This window comes from Zingiber officinale, chromosome 3A (assembly GCF_018446385.1).
Source record: "Zingiber officinale cultivar Zhangliang chromosome 3A, Zo_v1.1, whole genome shotgun sequence".
Classification (NCBI taxonomy): Eukaryota; Viridiplantae; Streptophyta; class Magnoliopsida; order Zingiberales; family Zingiberaceae; genus Zingiber; species Zingiber officinale.
The window spans coordinates 68905569-68926366 of record NC_055990.1 but is presented as its reverse complement, the minus strand read 5'-3'; positions in this window follow the sequence as shown (position 1 = coordinate 68926366).

The window sequence follows — 20798 nt, the reverse complement described above, 5'->3', positions numbered from 1 at the left end:
AGAGAAGATTAGCTCTGGCCATGTGAAACCACTCGGCTGTGTGTTCTCTCCCATAGCAAAGCAAGCTCTGGCCGTTTGAATCCACACTGCTATGTACACTCTAGAAGAGAAGAAGACTATGGTCGTGTGAATTCACACGACCGTGTGGTCTTTCCAGAGTAGAAGAAGACCATGTCCATGTGACCTTACTAGAGAAGAAGCAAGGCATGATCGTGTGATCCCACATGGCAGTGCAACTCTTCCAAGAGAAAGCAGGACACGACTGTGTAAAACCACACGACCGTGTCACCCAGACTGAGACTAAGAATTTGGCCATGTGGATGCCACACGGTCATGGCATGGGTCGTGCCAGGCCCGTGCCCTACCTTATTCAAAGGGGTTTTCTCCCTTTTTTGGAGAATATTTAGCTTAGAGCTCACCCCCATTCCTTAGAGAAGGATTCTCTCCCTTGGTAAAACCCTAGATCTTCCATCTTTGCCGATCCACCCACCTCCAGAGTGAGGATTGTAAGCAAAAAGACCGGCGACACATAGATAAGCATTCCATTCTTCTCTATCTTGTGTTTTAGGTTGTAGGATGCTTAAATTCTTGTCTCTTATTTGTAAATCCTTTTCTATAGAGTAAATCTCTAGATCTACGTGTTAGAGTGTATACTAAAAGCCTAGCTTTTGTATAAACATTTATTTAGAAATAAAAGAATCACATTGGTCAAAAGTCTACATTATTTTCTAAGTGTAGTTGTTCAATTAATTTATATAGTAGACAACATGGTGTGTGGTGTCACACACAAAAGATCATGTTGTCGATTCTTTATAAATTATAAATAGTTGCTCACGACTAAAATGGAAAGGAACAAATCGTTAAAGTAGTCGTAGTGTAATTAAGTATTAGTTTATCTTAACTAATAAATTACACTGATACACTCCAACTATATTGAGTAGGACCATTTTAGGTAAGTTCTTTTTTACTGACTTTATAAAAGAACTAGACCTTAGTTATTATGGAAGTGTGTGCTCTTAATCCTAATATAATAACAAACACATATATTTAGTATTTATTTTTTTGACTTATCAATGGGTGAGATTTAGCTCGATAAATCAATAAGCCCGATAAGTTGGGAAATGATATTACTTATAGTGTGTGTTATTGATTATAGAAGGAAACTGTGTCCTAGTAATCTAGGTTGAGAATGACCCCAAGAGGAGCTCATAAGGATTGTCATGTTAAACCCCGCAGGTGGACTTAGTCCGACATGATGATAAGGTTGAGTGGTACTACTCTTGAACTAAGATATTAATTAAGTGAGTTGTCAGTAACTCATTTAATTAGTGGACATTCGATATCTTAAACACAGGGAGACTAACACACTCATAATAAGAAGGAGCCCAAAATGTAATTTAGGATTGGTGCGGTAGTTCAATAATAATTCTTTAGTGGTATGAATTATTATTGATGAAGTTAAGTTGTGTGTTCGGGGCAAACACGGGAAGCTTAATTTCATCGGGAGACCAAAACTAATTCTTTCTCTCGGTCCCTATCGTAGCCTCTTGTATATAGAGATTTATACCCACCACATACCCACTTCTTACCCAACCTAAAGGGGCCTACCAAGCTAGCTTGGAACCCAAGCTAGGGTCGGCCAAGACCAAGTGGTTGAGCCAAGTTGGTGGACGACCAATACTTGGAACCCAAGCATGATGTGGCCGGCCACATAACATTAAAAGGGATTTTATTTATAAATTTTTCTTATGTGAATTCCATGGTTTTAAAAGAAAGTTTAAAATTTAAATCTTTCCTTTTATAGCTTTCTACAAAAGATTAAGAAAAGATTTAGAATCTTTCATTATTTGTAGATTGAAAGGTAGATTTTAATTTTTTGAGAAAACTTTCCTTTTTAAACCATGTTCATGATTTAAAAGAGAGTTTAAAAATTAAATATTCTTTTTTATAAGTTTCTACAAAAGATTAAGAAAAGATTTGATATCTTTCCTTATTTGTAGATTGAAAGGAGATTTTAATTTTTAGAGATAACTTTCCTTTTTGGAAATCATCTACATGTTTAAAAGAAAGAGTTTAATTTATAAAGTTTCCTTTTTACAAACCACCATGAAGGGAAAAATTATTGGAGAAATTTTTATAAATTTTGGAAATAAATTAGGAAGTTTTAATTCTTGTGTTAATTAAAACTCTCCTTGTTTATATCTTATAGATGTGGCCGACCATGTAATGTGAGAAGAGAAAATTATTTTTAATTAAATAAATTTTCCTTTTCATGGAAAAAGAATTAAAGAAGTTTTTTATTTAAATTTCCTTATTTTCCAAGACCAAGGATTATAAAAGAGAGGGTAGAGGTGCCTTCATGGCTAACGACTCTATTCTATTCTTCCTCTCTTTTCCTCCTTGGTGGCCAGCCCTAGCTTCTCCCTCTTCTCTTCTTCTTGTGGCCGGTGGCAACCTCTCTAGGAGCTTGGTTGGTGGTCGGATTTTACTTGAGGAAGAAGAAGAAGAAGGAGGCTTTGCTTCTAGCATCCCTTGTACCTTGGTGGTGGCCGAACCTCATCCTTTCATGGAGTTATTGTGGTGGCCGAATCTTACTTGGAGAAGAAGGTGGCTTAGGTGGATTCTCATCTCGGTAGATCGTCGCCCACACAACGTCCGGGATAAGAAGAGGAATACGGTAGAAGATCAAGAGGTTATTTGCTTACAAAGAAAGGTATAACTAGTAATTGTTTCCACATCATACTAGTTTTCTTTGTATAGTTATTTTTGGAAATACCAAATACAAGAGGCATATGATTATAGAGTTTTCATATTTGTTTCGAATTTGCGTTTTCTTTGTTTTTGAATTTGTGATTCAATTGTTCTTTTTATTTAACCTAGAGTTATTTAAGGAAATTAAATATTAGTTTTCCTTAAAAGGCTTTGTCTAGGCGGTGGTGGTTTCTCCCATATCCAAGAAGGCCATGTGCCTCGCCATGCAGTCCTGGAAGATGATTTTGGAAATTAATATTTAATGGAATTAATAACATAGGTGGATTTGAATTAATAGTGTTAAGTTCCGCTTGCGATTCAAATCTAAACCATTAAGAACAAATAAGTTAAATTTGGAATCAATGATGTTAAGTTCCGTCTGCGATTCCTAATTTAACTTCTAAAGAACACAATAGATTATTTAAGGAAAGGTTCAACACTTGTACAAAATTTTTGTACAGTGGAGCCGGTACGATTTTCCTAGGACTAACCAACAATTGGTATCAGAGCTAGGGTTTGCCTCTGTGTATTTGGTTTTCAAATTACGTTATGCACATGTCATATATAATTTATGAAGGATAATAGTAGGATGTGCTAACTTTGTGGTTGCAGGCTCCAACTATTATGACTTATAGATGTTGTGTGTGATTGGACCCTTGGACATGTCAAGGGCATTGTTTTTGTGTGTGCATGATTGTATGTAACTAATACAGCAGGAGCTGTATTAGCCTTAGGATTTTAGAATTTTATTTTCGATCTAGATTACATGTTCATTCCTTTGTGGAATATAAGATCGATATATGTAAAATTGTATTTTTTTCGCGGATCGGATGCTTGCGTGGCGTGGTACTTTTGGAGCACCAGAGGCGCAGCAGAATAACTAGCAAGATAGATGCGACGACTCGACCCGGTGGCGGTGGCTAAAAAAGGCAACAGCTAGGGTTGGAGCATGCAGAGAACAGTGATAGAAAAAGGGCATAATAGTTGGAAAAATAATTTCCATATTTATTATTTTTATTTACTGTGATGTGTGTGTATGCATGTGATATATACTAGGATAGTTTAAAATTCCTCACTTTAAATAACTAAGTGGGAGAGAGATTTATTTTAATAAATTCCACGGTCTCCATTACTGGTTTGTAAGTGATGCAAATAAACTTGCACGTTGGCTCTGAGTGCCTTCCTCCTTATCGGATGAGTTTGTTTACGGATCACTAGATCAAACTTCCATTTTAGATGACTATAGGAAATTAATTAAGAGCGTGTGATCTTCCCCATCGGAAGGGGCACAATCTTATTAATGGACTTAGTGTCAAGTAATGATATACACTTAGGCACATCTAATAGTATCCTCCCCATCGGAGTCACTGCTATTATTTGTGTGACCAAAGAAAACCAACTATTAATTTGTCAAAAAGACAAGTTGACAAGATAATAAAATTAAAACCCCTCTTACAAATGATGAGTTTTTGTATACGTCCACACTATCGTGGCATACAAAATTCATGGTGTATGAGGTAATTTTATTTGTCAGGTTGACAAGAAAATAAAATTAATGGGAAAAACTCCTCTTACAAATGTTTGGTTTTGTATACGTCCACACTATCATGGCATACAAAATTCACGGTGTTTGAGGTAATTTTTTTTGTCATAAAGACTTATTGACAAGATAATTAATGGGTAAACCCCTCGTCTTTCAAATGTTTGAATTTGTATATGTCCACACTGTCGTGGCATGCAAAATTCACGGTGTTTGAGGTATTGGTGAATTTTAAATGATATTGTTTTGAGGAATCAATATTATTTCAAATTCAAAGTTTTTTGACCAAATATTTGATAGACCAACTATTAATTTTATTTGTCATAAAGTTAGGATGATGAGATAATAAAATTAATGGATAAAATCTCCTCTTTGATTTTGTATATGTCCACACTATCGTGGCATACAAAATTCATGGGGATTTTAAGGTGTTGGTCTTGACCAAATATTTTTATGATTCTTAGGATTTAAAATGTTTGTCAATCCCCTAGTTGTTATACTATAGAATAGACTTAGTAGTCCCAATTGTAATGATTGGAAATAGGACTTGGACATTTAGGTAGACTGCACTCTTAGAACTAAGAACAAAATAGGTGTATTTCATTCATTAGTTAATACATGATTAGTGGTGTTATCTACCGGTACCTGGTGTGTAGATACGGGAGCCATTGATCATATCTGTAATTCATTACAGAGGTTCCAGGAAGCTTGATAGCTATATGAAGGGGAAGTCACCGTCGACATGGGCACTGCTGCAAAAAGTGGTAACTGTTGCAGTGGAAGATGCTTATCCTATGATAGGAATAAAATATGGATTTTTAGAAATTGTCTTTACGTACTAAGTTTAGAAAGGACCTGATTACAGTTTCTAAACTATTAAAGAATAGATATTGTGTTTATTTTGATAATTATTAAGGAAATACGAAAGAAATCTGTTCTGGTACGTTAGTTGACAATTTATAAATCCAATAACTCCTACAATGCAATAAAAGGAAATTAGTAACACATCTTCTAACTTTAATAAGAGAAAGCAACCTTCGAAAATGAACCAATCACATCCTTGGCAGTGTAAGGCTAGGTTATATTAACTTGAGTAGGATTCAAAGGATAAAAACCAATGAACTCTTGGGTTTATTGGTAGTGGAAATCTTTCCAATCCTGCGGGTCTTACTTGGAAGGAAAAATAACCAAGAAGCTTTTAAGTCTAAGGGGTATAGAGCCAAGGATGTGTTAGAATTGGTTCATTCTGATTTGTTTGGCCCTATGACTATCCAAACAAGAGATAGGTTCAAATATTTCATCTATTTTATAGACAACTATTCGAGATATATATACATTTACTTGATGCGCCGCAAGACTAAGTGCTTTGATTAGTTCAAAGAGTACAAGGCTGATGCGGAGAAACGTCAAAGTAAAAGTATCAAGTCACTATGGTAAGATCGTAGTGGCGAGTACCTCTTGGGAGAATTTAGGAGTCACTTATCAGAAGTAGGGATTCAATCCCAACTAACTGCACCTGGTACACCCCAAGAGAATGGTGTAGTAGAACGAAGGAATAGGACTCTTATGAAAATAGTTAGATCAATGATGAGTTATTCAGAATTATCAAAATTCGTTTTGAGGATATACACTAGAAACAAAAGTGAACATAGTACCTTCTAAGTCAGAACTCTCTACTCCCATAGAATTGCAGGATGGGCGTAAGCCTAGTCTGAAGCATATTCGGATTTGGGTGGTCTAGCAGATGAGAGACACTAATAAGTTGGACAGGAGTTCACTTGTTTGTAGGTTATCCTAGACAAACAAAAAGAGGTTTATAGTCCTAAAAATCAAAAGGTCATTGTTAGCACCAATGCATGATTTTTAGAAGAGGACTATAAAAAAACCATAAGTCCATAAGTAAATTTGTTCTTAAGGAAATAATAAAGGACACGTCTAATCTATTACCAACTGTACAAGATGTAATACCACAAGAAACTATAACACGTGTCACAAATAATGCACAATTACAGACACTGCCTTGTCATAGTGGGAGTGTTGTTAGGCAACCTGAAAGATTCATGTTTTGGGAGAGTCTTTGGACCAGAACCCTGGTGAACATGAACCTGATCCATGAACATATGATGAAGCGCTCCAAGATAAAAGATGTAGCATCTTGGCAAAGAGCAATGAATAATGAATTAGAATATATGTATTCTAATAAAGTCTGGGAGCTTGAAAAATCACCAAAAGGTGTAAAAGTCATTAGGTCTACAATCGAAAAGGAAGGACAGATGGGAAGGTGTATACTTTCAAAGCAAGGCCTGTTGAAAAAGGGAAACCTTTTACCGGTAGCCATGCTAAAGTCTATCCGGATTCGTTTATCTATTTGGCAAGTGGATGTCAAGACAGCTTTCCTTAATAGAAGTCTTGGAGAAAGCATCCATAAAAGCAACCAGTGGGGTTTATTGCAAAAGGCAAAGAGCATCTTGTGTGCAAGCTCAAATCAGTCTATGGACTGAAGCAAAGCTTCAAGGTCTTGGACATCTGGTCTAATGAAGTAATCTAGACCTATGGATTTATTCAGTGACCTGATAAGTCTTGTGTAATACAAAAAGTGTGATGGAAACGTGATGGTATTTCTTGTACTATGCGTAGATGACATTTTTGGTAGTTGGAAACAATATCAAAGTGTTGTCGGAAGTAAGGGTATGGTTGTCCAAACAATTCGATATGAAGAACTTAGGAGAATGTGCACACATTCTTGAGATCAAAGACATAAGGGATCGCAAGAAAAGAATGTTGTGCTTATTCTGAGCTTCATACAATCCTTGCTCGTTTCAGCATGCAGAACTCCAAGAAAGGTTTCTTACCTTTTAGGCATGGAGTAGCTTTATCTAAAGAGATGTCTCCGAAGACATCAAAGGAGATAAAGGACATGAAGGCAGTTCCTTATGCTTTGGCTGTGGGAAGCCTAATATATGCAATGCTGTGTACGAGACTGGATATCTATTTTACCGTGGGCATGGTTAGCAGATATCAAAGTAACCCTGGACAATGACATTAGTCTGCGGTAAAGCATATATTGAAGTACCTTAGAGGCACTAGAGATTATATGCTAGCTTACAAGGCAAATAATTTGTTCCCTGTGGGTTGCATGGATTTTGACATCCAATCGGATAGGGACAATAGTAAGTTGACCTCAGGGTTTTGTGTTTACTTTAGGAGGCGAAGTCATAACTATGGAAGAGTGATAAGCATAGGTGCTTTTTCGGACTCCACCATAGAAGCTGAGTATATGGCAGCCTCTGAGGTAGCCATAGAAGTTGTATGGCTCAGATACTTCAAGATAGACTTAGATATGATTTCTGGTTTGCGCAAAATAATTTGGTACAGTAGCAAACTCGAAGAAACCATAAGTCCATAAGGCAAGTAAATTCAATAGAGCGCAAGTACTACCCAATACGAGAAATCGTATAACGAGGAGAAGTTGTTGCCGCTTAGATTGCATCAAGTGATAACCTGGAAGATCCTTTCACTAAGGCCCTTAAGGAAAGAGCTTTTGATGGGCATGTTGAAGGGTTGGGAATCAGATGTATGGCAGCAGATATGGTAGCTTAGTCTTTTAGTATAAGTGGGAGATTGTTAGAGTGTATACTAAAAGCCTAGCTTTTGTATAAACATTTATTTAAAAATAAAAGAATCACATTGGTCAAAAGTCTACATTTATTTTCTAAGTGTAGTTATTCAATTAATTTATATAGTAGACAACATGGTGTGTGGTGTCACACACAAAAGATCATGTTGTCGATTCTTTATAAATTATAAACAGTTGCTCGCGACTAAAATGGAAAGGAACAAACCGTTGAAGTAGTCGTAGTGTAATTAAGTATTAGTTTATCTTAACTAATAAATTATACTAATACACTCCAAGTGTATTGAGTAGGACCATTTTAGGTAAGTTCTTTTTGTACTGACTTTATACAAGAACTAGACCTTAGTTATTATGGAAGTGTGTGCTCTTAATCCTAATATAATAATAAACACATATATTTAGTATTTATTTCTTTGACTTATCAGTGGGTGAGATTTAGCTCAATAAATCAATAAGCCCCCCGATAAGTTGGGAAATGATATTACTTATAGTGTGTGTTGTTGATTATAGAAGAAAACTGTGTCCTAGTAATCTAGGTTGAGAATGACCCCAAGAGGAGCTCATAAGGATTGTCATGTTAAACCCTGCAGGTGGACTAAGTCCGACATGATGATAAGGTTGAGTGGTACTACTCTTGGACTAATATATTAATTAAGTGAGTTGTCAGTAACTCATTTAATTAGTGGTCATTCGATATCTTAAATACAAGGAGACTAACACACTCATAATAAGAAGGAGCCCAAAATATAATTTGGGATTGGTGCGGTAGTTCAATAATAATTCTTTAGTGGTATGAATTATTATTGATGAAGTTAAGTTGTGTGTTCGGGGCGAACACGGGAAGCTTAATTTCATTGGGAGACCAAAACCAATTCCTCCTCTCGGTCCCTATCGTAGCCTCTTGTATATAGAGATTTATACCCACCACATACCCACTTCTTACCCAACCTAAAGGGGCCGGCCAAGCTAGCTTGGAACCCAAGCTAGGGTCGGCCAAGACCAAGTGGTTGAGCCAAGTTGGTGGCCGGCCAATACTTGGAATCCAAGCATGATGTGGCCGGCCACATCACATTAAAAGGGATTTTATTTATAAATTTTGCTTATGTGGATTCCATGATTTTAAAAGAAAGTTTAAAATTTAAATATTTCCTTTTATAGTTTTCTACAAAAGATTAAGAAAAGATTTGGAATCTTTCCTTATTTGTATATTGAAAGGTAGATTTTAATTTTTTGAGAAAACTTTCCTTTTTTAACCATATTCATGATTTAAAAGAGAGTTTAAAAATTAAATATTCTCTTTTATAAGTTTCTACAAAAGATTAAGAAAAGATTTGATATCTTTCCTTATTTGTAGATTGAAAGGAGATTTTAATTTTTAGAGATAACTTTCCTTTTTGGAAATCATCCACATGTTTAAAAGAAAGATTTTATTTTATAAAATTTCCTTTTTACAAACCACCATGAAGGGAAAAATTATTTGAGAAATTTTTATAAATTTTGGAAACAAATTAGGATGTTTTAATTCTTGTGTTAATTAAAATTCTCCTTGTTTATAGGTTATAGATGTGGTCGGCCATGTAATGTGAGAAGAGAAAATTATTTTTAATTAAATATATTTTCCTTTTCATGGCAAAAGAATTAAGGAAGTTTTTTATTTAAATTTCCATATTTGCCAAGACCAAGGATTATAAAAGAGGGGGTAGAGGTGCCTTCATGGCTAACGACTCTATTCTATTCTTCCTCTCTTTTCCTCCTTGGTGGCCGACCCTAGCTTCTCCCTATTTTCTTCTTCTTGTGGCCGGCGGCAACTTCTCTAGGAGCTTGGTTGGTGGCCGGATTTTACTTGAGGAAGAAGAAGAAGAAGGAGGCTTTGTTTCCTAGCATCCCTTGTAGCTTGGTGGTGGCCGAACCTCATCCTTTCATGGAGTTATTGTGGTGGCCGAATCTTACTTGGAGAAGAAGGTGGCTTAGGTGGATTCTCATCTCGGTAGATCGTTGCCCACACAACGTCCGGGATAAGAAGAGGAATACGGTAGAAGATTAAGAGGTTATTTGCTTACAAAGAAAGGTATAACTAGTAATTGCTTTCCACATCATACTAGTTTTCTTTGTATAGTTATTTTTAGAAATACCATATACAAGAGGCATATGATTCTAGAGTTTTCAGATTTCTTTCGAATTTGTGTTTTCTTTATTTTCGAATTTGTGATTCGATTGTTCTTTTTGGTCAACCTAGAGTTATTTAAGGAAATTAAATATTAGCTTTCCTTAAAATGCTTTGTCTAGGCGGTGGTGGTTGCTCCCATATCCAAGAAGGCCATGTGCCTCGCCATGTAGTCCTGGAAGCCGATTTTGGAAATTAATATTTAATGGAATTAATAACATAGGTGGATTTGAATCAATAGTGTTAAGTTCCGCTTACGATTCAAATCTAAACCATTAAGAACAGATAAGTTAAATTTGGAATCAATGATGTTAAGTTCCGTCTGCGATTCCTAATTTAACTTCTAAGGAGCACAATAGGTTATTTAAGGAAAGGTTCAACACTTGTAAAAAAATTTTTGTACAATGGAGCCGGTACGGTTTTCCTAGGACTAACCAACACTACGATGTAGAAAGTAGTTATGATATGATTGTTGATGTATGAACTATGTATTTGGACATTTTCTTATGTTTTAAAGTATTTATATCATGTTCTATGTGTGCCTTGTATATGTTTGACGAATGTGTGTGAAGTCAATTAATGTAGATGTAAGATTTTGATCACTATATAGAGGAGCTTTGGATTGTAAGACCATAGGACCTTGTGACAAAACGTATCCCTTACTTTCTATGGTGTTTCCATGAAACGGGGTTCGATTCTCTACTAGGGAGGTTAATTAGAGTTTGGAGGGTTCTCCCAAATTAATGTTAGGAAGTGACTTGTGTAATCTAGTAATGTATAACTGGGGCCCTATGATAAAGGGTAATCCTTTAACCAGACTTTTTAGGTTACCTCTTCTACTTAATTGTATTAATCTATCGTTAGAAAGTAAATCAATTAACTCTAGGATTGTATGACCGAGGGACCCTAATGATAGGAGTATCCCATTAACGGAGTTTCTAGAGCTGCTTCTTTACTTAATGGTAGTAGAACTTGGGTAGACTCTCCGGTGCAACTTCAATGGGCTTGTATTAAACTCTAGTTAGAATCCCTACACGAGTATAAGCATGGAGTTAGGTAGATGAACAATGTATAGGGACATCAACTAGCATCCTAATGAAATTGAAATCCTAGAATCTATCATCCATCCTATTCGAAGATCATCCCCTACTCCTTCTCTCTCTCTTTCTCCTTAGTCTTTCTCTTACTCTCTCTTTTCCAACCAACCTTCATTTGTCTAGATAGCTTACTGTGTGAAGTTAATTAGTGCTTAATCAACAGTTCTTGTGGGTTCGATATTTTTTGTATTACTGACGATGTAATCGTGCACTTGCAGTGACGTAACAAGTTTTTCACCCCCAGACTTAATCCTTTTCTTGTCCTCAAGAAAATACTGCATCTAAACTCATGTGGTTAATTAGTACATCATAATCTCTAGCAAGTCAATCTAATCCTATCAAATGATTTTATTAGTGAGCAAGATACAAAAGTTATTTGAGTATGACCTAAATAGTAGTTCTCTGTGCTTAGTGCAATAGTGACCTAAGTTTTTCAAGTTTCAATCCCTAAGCTTAGTCAAGTCATCATAAAACTATATTCCTTATGCTCTTGGCGATAGGTACTTACCTAGCACATGCTTGGTTCATCCTCCTCAATCTATCCATGGTCTCAAATGCGTGCTCGATATCAAGAGAAACATAACAATTATCCATTCATGACAACTCAGTCTCAAAGGGGTAATTTACTAGTCTTCACTCATGACAACTATTTTTTTATATCTCTTATCCATTCATTTTTTTATCATCATTATTTAGTGATTGCAAGATGCAACACTTGAACACAAATGCACATAAACACTACAACAAAAATGTTAAAAGACAACACCACAAAGACAACGATTTTAGATGAAACTATTGTAAATTTGGTAAAAGACAACGATTTTAGATAAAACCGTTGTCTTTGAGCTCCCATAAAATACAAAAGACAATAATTTTATGAAACCCATTGTCATTAAGCAACTTTTTTTAAAATCAACAATGTATTTTATAATGGTTATCGTACTCATCTGCAATCTTCATCCCTCAGTCATACCCCATGCCGACCTTCTCACTAGCTGCGTCTCTTGCTCCCCGAGCAATCTTCCGCTCCAGCTTTCATCCCTCGGAACCACCGCACGCTTCCTTCTCATCCGCCGGTGTACTCTTCCACAGTACCTTATCCCTCGGACGCACCACGTGCCGTCCTTCCCACTGGCTGCATCTTCTGCTCGAGTACCTGTGCTCCTAAGCTCCTGCACACTTACACACAAGGTTAGAAACACACAGGACCTAACTTAACTTGTTGATCACACCAAAATAATCTTGGGGTTCCAACACGTAGTGTCTTGATACTTTTACCATGACATTTCTCCACATCAGCTTTGTACTCTTTGAACTCATCAAAGCACTCAGACTTGCGGTGCATCAAGTAAATGTACCCGTATCTAGAATAGTCGATAATAAAAGTGATGAAATATTCGAAACTACCTGTTGCCTGGATAGTCATAGGTCCAACCAAATCAGAATGAACTAATTTCAACACATCTTTGGCTCTATACCCCTTAGCCTTAAAAGGTCTCATGGTCATTTTTCCTTCCAAGCAAGACTCGTAGGTTAGAAAGTTGTCCACCACCAATGAACTCAAAAGTCCATTGGCTATTAACCTTTGAATCCTACTCAAGTTAATATGACCTCGTCTTAAATGTCAAAGATATGTTTGGTTCATTTCCGAATGCTGCTTTCTCTTATTTGAATTAGAAGATGTGTTATTAATTTCCATTTATTGTATCGTGGGAGTTATTGAATTTAGAGCATACAAATTACCAACCAATGTACCAGAACAGATAACCACTCTATTTTCTTGACAACCACTTTGTCATCAAAATAAAACAAAATATCCATCCTTAAATAGTTTAGAAACTAAAATCAAATTCTTTCTAAAACTTGGTACATAAAGGCAATTTCTCAAAATCAATGTTTTTATTTCTATCAAAGGATAAACATCTCCCACTACAATAGCCGCCACTTTCGTAGCATTGCCCATGTAAACAGTGATTTCTCCTTCATATAGTTGTCTGATTTCCTAGAACCCCTGCAATGAATTACAGACATGATCAGTGGCTCCCGTATCTACACACCAGGTACCGGTAGATAACACCACTGAACATATTTCAACAACTAATGAATAAGATACACCTATATTGTTCTCATTTCTGAGAGGTCTACCTTAGTGTCCAAGTTTTATTTCCAATCATTATAATTGGGACTAGTAAGTCTATTATCTAGTATAATATCTAGGGGATTGAAAACCATTTGAAATCCAAAGAATCACAAAATATTTGTTCAAGACCAACACCTCAAACTGTATACAAATTCAAACATTTGTAAGAGAAGGTTTTATCCATTAATTTTATTATCTTGTCAACCTAACTTTATGACAATAAAATTAATAGTTGGTCTGTCTTTAATCAAACCTTAGAATTTAAAATAATATTAATTCCTCAAACAATATCATTTAAATTCACCAACACCTCAAATACTGTGAATTTTGTATGCCACGATAGTGTGGACGTATACAAATTCAAACATTTGTAAGAGGAGAGTTTTATCCATTAATTATCTTGTCAACCTAAAATTACCTCAAACACCATGAATTTTGTATTCCATGATAGTGTGGGCGTATACAAATTCAATCATTTGTAAGAGGAGGTTTTACCCACTAATTTTATTTTATCAACCTAACTTTATGACAAATAAAATTACCTCAAACACCATGAATTTTGTATGCCACGATAGTGTGGACATATACAAATTCAATAATTTGTAAGAGGGGGTTTTACCTAGCTTTATGACAAATTAATAGTTGGTTTTTCTTCGGTCACACAAATAATAGCAGTGACTCCGATGGAGAGGATACTATTAAATGTGCCTAAGTGTATACCATTACTTGATACTAAGTCCACTAAATAGAATTATGCCCCTTTAGATGGAAAAGATCACACACATCCTAAATAATTTCCTATAATCATCCATTAAGGAAGTTTGATCTAGTGATCCGTAAACAAACTCATCTGATGTGGAGGAAGGCACTCAGAGCCAACACGCAAGTTTGTGCATCACTTACAAACCAATAATGGAAATTGTGGAATTTTAATTAAATTCCTCTCTCACATAGTTATTTAGAACGAGGAATTTTATCATGCACACAAGCACACATAGTGATCCTGTCCGAACGCTGAATCAACGGACACTGGGCACGTGGCGCTCTCCGACTACTGAAGTAGATCTCCGACCGATTGTATGGGCCTCCGGCGAACCTGCAAAGAAATCGGGCCAGGAAGGGGTTCCCGGCGATGATCCTCCGACGCTCAAGTTAGGCAGACGAAAAGCAAGAAGGTGGCTTTCAAGATCAGAGATTTTATACCTTCGGTGAAGCCTAAGGGCTCTTATATAGAGCTCTGGGAGCTTAGTGCACACAAACTGAGGTGTACACGTGTCCTATACCATGCCGCAGCATGGGCTTGTCAGAAGAGCATGTCTGACGTCATACTGCTATAGTCTGAGCGTCTCCTTGATGGGACAGTAGAACCCTTTGTCATACGATACTGAGTATGGCCTGGTCATCAAACATGCCTGTTGTCAGCAACAGGGGTTACTAAGATGACGTACCCGCTGTCCCATACTTTTTGTGTAACGACCCACCTTCTACTGACTAGGCTATGAGGCTGATCGTTACATTAATGTGAGCTAACTATTCCATGACCATCATTAAATCTAAGTGCGGAAGCTGTACTAATTGAAATTTTACTAAACTACCATCATTTCTTGGTTCTACAGGTGCTAAGGGGTGTAATCTAAACTATCCATGACATATATTACATCCCCCAATGGTCAAGAAACTTAACTAAGAGTTTCTTGCTGATATCAGGCCTCCCAATCGATCCACGGATCGATTGGAAATTCTGGATCGATCCATTGATCGATCCAGGTGGCTACTATATGCGGAAGTCAGGTTGGATCGATCCAGTGATCGATCCAACACGCTACTGTGCTCGGGCCAATATTCTAGATTGATCGGCTGATCGATCCAGACTGACCAATCGATCCAGTGATCGATCCCAGAGCCTACTGTTCGCGACAGAATTTGCTGGATCGATCGCCTGATCGATCCAGAAGCCTACTGTTCATGGTACAAACTCCCCAATCGATCGGCTGATCGATTGAGAAGCCTCCAATCGATCGACTGATCGATTGGGGTTTCTGATTTCATACCATAACCCTGATTTCAGCACTGTTTCATGCCAAATTCATACACGTGAGTTCTAACATGGCTATAAACATACTAACAACATTTAACTGACATTCTAAGCATGATTACTAACACCCTAAACAGGTATTTCATGATTCATGCATCAAAATAACTAAAAATGCGGAAACAACGTTTATATAAAACTAAAGTTTTAGTTTGCTAGTTTCTCCAAGATCTCTACTCCAGGGTCCTTCCACACACATCTTCATCATTGCATTGACCTCCAGCCTCCACTAGTCCATCTTCCCTTTACCTTTATCTGCAGTATAAGGAAAATAGTATCTGTAAGCTTGAGAGCTTAGTAAGAAACCATCTATCTCACAAAAACATGCATACGATGCTATTTATGCTTTGAAAACATGCTATTTGAAAAGAACATACTGAATATACTAAGCATGGCATGGCATACAATGTATAGAAGCAAAACTGATCATGGAAATAAAGCTAATAACAAACTATCATGTTGTATTAACAGAAAGCTACACTGATATAAAACTGAGCTAAGCTAATACTAATCTGATTGCTAAAGCTGAACTGAATTCACATAACTATTTTGTGATGTTTGAAAACTATATTCATAATAGATTAAAATACATAATCATGTTGCTGTTTGGGCCCGACAACTGTACTTGCTGTGCGCGCATCCCTAACTAAACCCGGGGTTGCAAATTCCGAATCTAGTAGGGTTACTAGGTTAGCTGAACCTAGGGACGACTATGGGAGCCCAACCCAATGGATATCTAATCCAGTACAGTGCCACTAAGAAAATAAAATACTGAACATAAGTTAATAACTCTTGTCTTGCTTTTACTAGGTTGTCTAAACCCAGAACTAGGTTATCTAAACCTAGAGGCGACTGTGGGAGCCCACCCATTGGACGTCTAGTCCTGTAAAAGTGGAAGCAAGACTAAATAAGCTGTAAAAATACTTCTATTGCATTTGGGGCTATCAAAATGCCTAAGATGGCATTTAACTAAGCTAAGCATTTAATCAAACGCTTGGTGTGCGCTAATTCACACCCTATTGCTAAAAATCTGCATACGACTAAAACAATGCATACAATCATACGAAAGCTACTTATACTGCAGGTGAGGGGTTTCTTACCTTCTGTTCGGATTTTCTTACGATTCTAATCGCTAGATTTCCGGTGGAGAAGATCCCTTCGACGATCTCCTTGCGTCTATGCGTTCCTCTCGCGGAGAGGAGCGTCCTCGTGCCTTTGACGTTGCCGGAAACCACTCCTATGGCCCTAGGGATGGAACCCTAGGCCTTCCTTGTGGTTGGCGCAGAAGGAAGAAGAAAAGGAGGAGGGGGCGACGTGACTAGGGTGAGGGAAAGGTTTTTTCTCGTTTAAGAAAATATAACAATTCCTCACTTAAATCCCCATTTATATTAAGGAATTAATTCTCCCAACTCTAACTTAAATAAAATTGTTTCCCTTTCCTTTCAGCACGGCCCTGCTGGGTTCACTTGGTTACTATAATTATCCGTAAACCATAGGTCTCGGGTTCAATTCCCGCTTAGGCTGTTTTCGTTTTCTATTTGTTTTTGCTACTTTCGCTACACTAAAAATTCCATAAAAATATTCTAAAATTCCAGAAAAATCATAGAATATTTCAAAAAATAGTTTTGAGAAGTTTCGGGCGTTACAATCCCCCATACCTTATAAAAAGTTCATCCTCGAACTTAGAATAACTCTGGGTACTTCTGTCTCATACTGGCTTCTGTCTCCCAAGTTGCCTCTTCTGCTGTGTGACTGTGCCAAATAACTTTGACTAATGGTACTTCCTTGTTCCGCAATTTCTTAACTGCTCGGTCTATTATCTGAATAGGCCTACTGTCATAACTGAGGTCCTCGCAGATCTGTACCGACTGGGGCTCAATCACCTGGGTGGCATCTGGGGTATGCTTCTTCAACATAGAGACATGAAATACATTGTGGACAGCTGACATTTCCTAGGGTAGCTCTAGCTCATATGCTACCTTGCCCACTCTTCTGCTGATAAGGTATGGTCCCACATATCTGGGACTTAGCTTGCCCTTCTTCCCAAAACGCATTACTCCCTTCATAGGAGCTACTCTGAGGAACACTGAATCCCCAACTGAAAACTCTAAGGGTCTGCGCCGTGTATTAGCATAGCTTTTCTGGCGGCTCTGAGCTGTCTCTATCCTCTGGCGGATATGCTGTATAGCTACTGTGGTATCTGCCACTAGATCTGTCTGAAGTTCTAGTTCTTTCTGTTCACCACTCTCATACTAGTAGATTGGAGATCTACACCTCCGCCCATAGAGAGCCTCGTAGGGTGCCATACCGATAGTGGCCTGATAGCTGTTGTTGTATGCAAATTCTGCTAGACTCAGATATTTGCACCAACTTCCTTTGAAATCTAGGGCACATGCTCGGAGCATATCTTCGAGTACCTGATTTACCCGCTCCGTCTGTCCATCTGTCTGAGGATGGAAGGCTGTGCTAAACTTCAACTTCGTGCCCAAAGCTGACTGTACACATTCCCAGAAGTGTGATGTGAATCTGCTATCTCTGTCTAATATAATGGTTCGTGGGACTCCATGTAGTCTAACGATCTCCTTGAGATACAACTGAGCCAGCTGTTCCATGGAGTAGGAGATCCTGATAGCTAAGAAGTGGGCTGATTTAGTCAATCTGTCGACTATTACCCAGATGGTATCAAAACCATTCGTGGTTCTGGGTAATCCCACGATGAAATCCATAGAAATGTCTTCCCACTTCCATTCCGGAATCTGAATAGGCTGCAAAACTCCTCCTGGTCTCTGATGTTCTGCTTTAACCCTCTGACAGGTTAGGCAGGTGCTGACATATCGAGCGATGTCTCTCTTCATCCCAGACCACCAAAAACGTTTCTTCAAGTCGTGGTACATTTTGGTGGAGCCAGGATGCATTGCGTAAGGAGTCTTGTGAGCCTCGTCTAGGATTTTCTTCTGTAGTTCCTCCTGATCTGGAACACATAGCCTGTCGCCGAAATACAGTACCCCGCTATCTGATATTCTGAACTCTCCACTTTCTGATTCGGCTAAACCTTGCTTGATTCTCTGAATTTCAGGATCCTGCTCCTGAGCTGTCTAGATGTAACCAAGCAAGGTAGACTCTAATGTCATAGTAGAGAGCTGTCCGACTATGAGTTCGAGACCAAAATCTGTGATCTCTTTCTGTAGGGGTGGTGACATTGCTGCTAGAGATAATAGGGCAGCACTGGATTTTCTGATAAGTGCGTCTGCTACCCTATTTGCTTTTCCTGGGTGGTAGAGGATGTCTATGTCGTAGTCTTTGACCAGCTCTAGCCATCTGCGCTGTCACATATTCAGATCCTTCTGAGTGAAGAAGTACTTCAGACTCTGATGATCTGTGTACACTCTGCACTGAGCTCCATACAAGTAATGTCTCCAAATTTTGAGAGCAAACACTACTGCTGCAAGCTCAAGGTCATGAGTAGGATAGTTCTTCTCATAATCCTTGAGTTGTTTTGTAACACCCCTAGAAAGCCTAGATAAGAAAGTAAGGATAATGAGAGTTTGAAGGTAGTGAAAAGAAGGTGTAAATATTCTAAGTTGAATATTAAGATGGGAAGGATTTAGATGATTAAAACTTTATGAAAGAAAATAAAGTTGAGAATATAAATCATCTATATTTATAATACATGGAATTAATGTAAACAAAAGGAAGGAATATGAGATAATATATATGTGTATGAAATATTTATGCATAATGCATAATATGGTGATATATGAATTATTATGTACAAAAGAATATCAATAATATGTTAGAAGAGAAATAGGATTGAACCTTGGACCTCTTGTAAAGAACATGTATAGGATATCAAAGGGGATAGGAGAATTATTGATAAGGAGAGAAAGGACTAAGTAGTTAAGAATAAGAAAGGATTCTTTTTCTTAAAAGGAAAAGGAAGTAAAATAAGTAAAAATATACATAACCAAGTTTTGATCCTTGGTTCTCTTGTGGATGCATGCATATGTTAACCAAGTGTGATAGGAGAGGATATTGTAAGAGGAGAGATAGGAATTTTAATTAAAGGAAAGAAAAGAGAACTCAAGAAGCATTTCTCTAGAATATTCTTATCATTAAAGAGGAGAAATAAATAAGGAGGATGAATCAAGTCAAGTTTTCCTCCCTCATTTTAGTATAAATAGGCATGGAGGGTGGCTTCATCCTCAACTCACTCTCCTCCTCTTCTCCTAGAGGTGCCGAGACACTCCCTCTTTTCTTTCTTTCTTTTTGTTGCCGAGCAACACAAGAGGAAGACGCCTCCTCTTCTTCCTCCTCCTCTCCACCAAAAGACCTAGCCACTTCTTCCTCCATTGGTGCCGAGCAAAGCAAGCAAGGAAGAAAGGTCCACAAGCAAGTTCTCAACTCTAGGAAACTTAAGCAAAGAAGGTAAGCTTCCCCTCACCTGTGGTACAAGGCTTTTATGTGATTTTCGGATTTATAAGGATTAGAAAACCTAGGAAAGAATTTAAGAAAATTCGGCTAAAGAAAAGGTTTTCAAATCTAAGATGATTTAAACAAGACCTCATTTCATGATAAGATTTTCTATGATATGTAGAAGGATTCTTTTCCATGATTTTATACTGATATGATATATGATCAGAGGAGTATCTAACCCTAGGATTTAACCAAAAAATATTTTAAAGAGGCTAGGAAGATTATTGTCTAACCAAACTAGTGCAAGGTTCCTTCTATGAAATGCTAAGGACCTTTCTATGGTTTTCTTGCTTGGAAATTAATTGGAACCAAAAGAAAACTCACTTGTATGCTTCGGACCAGAAAGGTTAAGGGTTAGAAAGACTAAACATGCTCCTATGATAGGATATAAAGTTTCTTAAAGGGTGTTCACATTGCTAGAAACTCATGAACTCTTCTTAGGGTTTTTCGGCCATGATAAAAGGGATAGCTTAGATTAGCCTAAACAAAAATATTAATATGCTCAAGACCTCTGTGATATTATGATATGAAAGTTGATTAATGCTCTCATGTTTAATTGGAATGTAGAAAATTAGTTACATGATATAAGACATGTAAGATCACAAGAGTCCTAGCTTGTTTATGATCCAATTTTGTGTATGATGTTCTTAGTAACTTTTGCCATGATATTTACTTAGGCTTTCTATGCTTTAGGCCACTTAAGAAACCTAGCTTAAGGACTGGTAGGTTTCGGCCATGAAGGAAAATAAAAGAAAAAGGGAAAGAAACCTAGGAAATGCTATACATAATGAGAAGAAATGAAATTATGTTATGTAATATGCCATGATATGTTATAGCATAAGGAAATGCTATACATAATGAGAAGAAATGAAATTATGTTATGTAATATGCTATGATATGTTATAGC